The sequence below is a fragment of the Adiantum capillus-veneris genome, chromosome 18, assembly GCF_014529385.1.
Source record: "Adiantum capillus-veneris isolate H3 chromosome 18, ASM1452938v2, whole genome shotgun sequence".
NCBI lineage: Eukaryota > Viridiplantae > Streptophyta > Polypodiopsida > Polypodiales > Pteridaceae > Adiantum > Adiantum capillus-veneris.
The window spans coordinates 47,329,972-47,334,634 of record NC_140948.1 but is presented as its reverse complement, the minus strand read 5'-3'; positions in this window follow the sequence as shown (position 1 = coordinate 47,334,634).

The following is a 4,663-nucleotide window of genomic DNA, read 5'->3' as shown; positions in this document are numbered from 1 at the left end:
ATGAGAGGGGTGCAGAGCATGTGCCATGACATTTCAAAGGCAGTTCCAGCTGAGTGGCTCACACCGCTCAAGCCAGTAGCACCCAAGTGGATGGAAGCCTTCACACGACCGGAGGTTCTCATCTCAATTCGGGCCTGCTCAGAGATTGTTCCGTCACTTTTCTTCAAGCTACAGGGTGAGGGACGCTTATAGCGAGTTGCAGTAGAGGCCCTGCAAGTGGTAGAGTGTTGTTTTTAGAGGATCCGAGTGGTGGGCATCTGTGGGAGGACTTGTGTCATCGATTCTGACCCAGCAGCTCTTGAGACTGGACACTGGAGACTATGGGCTTGGGAGTGTTGTCACTGGCACGAGTACAGTGGGATCCTAGAGAGTGGCTTTGGAGGGACCCTTTATCTTATGTAGACCACTGAGGTGTCCGGTTCTTTCAGTACACTATTCGACTAGGACGTCACATACTAGCTACAGCACCTCATTGGCAGGAGGAGGGTCTCACAGCTGAGTTCTTGGCAACCTTCTGGGAGAGGTTGTGGGACTCCAGAGAGCCGAGGCGAGTCACCTTGTTTTAGTGGCTGGTCGCACACAGAGCTACAACAGTGTGGAGTTGGCTAGTGCATAATGGTCTCTTGGCCGCATGTGCAGCTTGTGACCATCTTGTGGAGAGTCAGCGTCACTATCTTTGGGACTGTCCTTTTGCACAGCAGGTGTGCTTAGAGTTCTTTGGCTGATGCTTTCTCTTTCCACGGCTCGACAATACACTTGCGGAGCAGCGGCTTGGTCCACCCTCACGGGCCCGACACTTCAGTTTGAGCTATCTTCCACTAGCAGAATGATAGTGATGCACGAGGTGCAACCTACACTCCAGCCTGCCCATAGAGCTTACTCCATAGGAGTGGTGCAGTGAGAGAGAGGAGTGTTGGGAGCTCATAAGTGGATTGACACTCTGGTTCATCTAGCGGGCCCGTTGCTTCCGCATCTTTGAGGCTCGCCCTATGCCACCAGCAGAGTCTGTTCATGATCCTTGGCTATAGCTAATCCACACTCTCAGAGGATAGCTCAAGAGACTTCAAGGCAACTCCGACCGCACGTGGGAGAGCAGAGAGGATTTCCTTTGAATATGGCGTCCTGGGACTTTCTACACCATGGTCCAAGGTGTACTCCGATGGCACTATCGACCACCTGTGTGGCTTTTCCCTCCCCCCATTTCTTGATTTATCCCCATTGTACATATGCTAGTTTTTCATTGGGAGAGTCTCCCTATCATGGTTGTTGTAGCCCTCTCTTGAAGAGGTGGTTGTCGCCCTATTGTAAGGTCTCTGACCCCGATCAAAAAGAGCACCATTGTACCTTGAAATGAATATAATGGAAAAAGTTACTATTTTTAGCAGTTTTCTAAATTCTATCAGTGCCATAATGTTTAGAATATTTTTAAGATTCGAAATGTGAATTAAAATAATTTTTGTAAAAAAATTCCAAAAATACTAAGTTTTTGGTCACCCGACCCATCCAGTTTTGACCATCTCGAAAAATTGCACCCGTACTCCAAATTTGAAAAAATGCATTTTCAGACCTCGAGGGCTGCTAAATATGGCAGGTACTCGGGCCAGTACGACTTAGTTAGAGCTTGCTATAGCAATTTTCGGCATCAAATTCCGACTCGTATGACCCGTTTTAGCCTAAAATCAATTTTTCCCAAAATTGTCCGGGGAGGCACTGGGGGCCCGAGGCTGTGTGGGAACAGGTTCCAGCCCACTCCACCTCAGCTTTAGCAGCTAGGGGGCGCCTTCTCTCTTTGTGGGAGTCCTGGGAGAGTTTCCAAGCCAGTAACTAAGTGTCAGAGCCAGTTAACCAAGCCAACTGGACACTTGGTGGGTAGGGGAACTGGACTTGCCAATGCAGAGACTCAGTGCTCCCCCATATGCAAATAGCAAGGCTGGTCAATTTTCAGCCTGTAGGAGCCTATTTAAAGGCCAGTGCACACACACACACACACCCAGTACACCTACACACACCTTGGGGAGGTGTTGTCGGTACACACACAGTTTTTGAAGGAGAAGCAAGAAGGGATTGGATCAGAAAATCAAGAGGATTCTCATCCCTAATCACGGTAATCATGGTTTAATTCCTGCTCTTCTTAATTCTCACCATTATTCTCCAAATTCCTCGTTTACTATGCTTAATCTTAGCTATAATTCCCAATAGCTACTCTCTAAGTTTACATAGCTATACTCCCTTGCATAATCATCATTCAATTAGCTAAATTATACAGTTATTCATCATCCTTAATCACGGATTAATGCATGATTAGGAAAGATTTCTCTCTCTAGGCAACATAGTTAATAGATTGCCAGCTAGTAATAATGTAGATTTGATGAAATTCATTCTTTTATCATTCAATAGTATTGTAATTAAATTAGACTCAATCATCTCCCACATTACAATGTGATTAAGGCTGAAAATTAATCCGTCATCAGGTAATTAAGAAGAAATTTTTCTATCACACATGCCTGTGGTAATTCTGCATCTTCAAATTGCTCTAGGAAAATGATTGAGCTTGCGTACTTCATCTCTTTTGTAAATCAATTAGAGAAATTCTGAATTTCTTAATCATCTAAGCCAAGTGATTAACCTTAGAGCCATTTCCCATAGGGTAAGTAAGGAATTACCCATAAAATTGCTAGGTCTCGCAGGAAAAATCTAATCTCTTGCCTAAGGAGGATTCTTTAATAATTCTAATCTGCCATTTGGTTTTTACGATGCTCTCAGACTTTAGCTCTTTTCTTCAAGTTTATCATTTAAAGTAGTGAGTAAAATGGCCCCGGTTAAGAGAACTCGCTTCGGTGGTGCCCACGACCATGAGGCGGGAACGAGCAATACAAATGGAAAAGGAAAAGCTCCCATGGTCGAACAAGCACCGGCCATCTCACGAGCCAATGACGAAGAAATGGAAGAGGTAGATCACAGTTTTATTCAAGTTGTTTAATTTAACATTGCATACGTTTAGCTAGGAATGAACATATCCCCAAACATGTTGGAGAAATCCGACGGAAACCTCGGCAATTGAATTCATTTTTATATTAAAGTCTAAAGTAGGAAAGAAATGATTGACAGATATACTGTTTGCAATAGGAAAGAATGTCTGCTAGGGAAAATTTAGCTCGGCATGTTCATTCTATTTCCAATGTTGAATTAGTCATGAACACCCTCCTGATCACAGGGGGCAGAGTTCCTGGTTAAGGGCTCTTGAATCCACGACTGCTGGTTAAGCGGTGGATACCGCGGTGGGAACCCACGTCTGTTGGTTAAGCAGTGGGAATGTCCATGTTGTGCTTTCTATGCGGTGGACATACCTAGTTGTATGGGCAGCTAGGCGACAACGAGAGGAGTAAACTCTCACTGGAGGGGGGATGTTGTACCTCCAGAACATTGGAATTTTAATGAATAAGTTTGAGTAGAATTTTTACTAGAATACTGTCTTGGTGCCGCTTTGCAATACTGATTGAAGGGTTGTCTTAACGAACATTGTGATTCGGAATCTAATCAAGGAATGTTTATGTTGAACAACCATTGTGGTAGTAATTAGGACACACAAGGAAGTGTGAGTGTGGGGGTGGAAAGTGGGGGCTTGGCTCAGGTTGCCAATGCCTATGAGAAGGGTGGTCCCGATTGGTCGGGAACTCTCTGTCTCCATAGTGTTTAAATCGATACTAGTAATACTCATTGCCCCTAGAGCGGCGAAGTCTCAAGTGTGCGTGCCTCTGAAACATGGGGAAAAAGGCACTCGGGATTTCTCTTCTCTTGGAAGGTGGGTCTTAGAATCGCTAGATAGGTTAAGTACGCTTCCCTTGCGACGTGGAGTTAGATCTCATTGCTAGTAGACTCGAACTCGACTCACTTTGTGATGAGAGATCGTCCGCTAGTTGAACCCTGAACCACTTTGTTTGCTTCCGCTATAGATCTAGTGGCCACCAGGTTCACCATCAGATCCGCTGTTTGATATGGCGGGGTGGGGACCTCACACCTATGGGCAGTTTCATTAACTAATAGAAGGATCTTTTCCTCAAAAAAAAAAGCATAATAATCATGACGAAGATGGAAAGCTTAAGCATTGAATCATGGCTCCTGGTTGGATTTTCATTCCATGGCCAAGAGTCTTGGTGTAGACTCTCAAATTCGCATCAAGCTTGGAGAAGGAGATGGAGCTCTTGCACTTTTCACTTCACACAATGAGAGAGAGAGAGAGAGAGAGAGAGAGAGAGAGAGAGACTGGGAGAGTATATCCCTCAAGATATCCCCCTCCTTGATTGGGTTGACCCCCTCTTCTAGCTCATGCCTGAAGCTCATTGGCTCCATTAGGCAAAATTTGGACTCACAAAGGGTCCCTTTAAGGAGTTTGACTTTACCTCTCTCTACCAAAACGGGCGCATGGATAAATTTTTGCAAATAAACTCCAAAGTTGGTGGAGGTTTGATAGTTAGAATGTCCTCTTCAAAGCTCTATCTACTGATATATAGCACGCCATGAGATTCCTCATATTTTAGAAGATTCTTTTTTTGATTCACCTATGATGTGACAACTCTGTCGGAATCTAAGTGAATAAAAAAAAGAATCTTCTAAAATATGAGGAATCTCATGGCATGCTATATATCATTAGATAGAGCTTGAA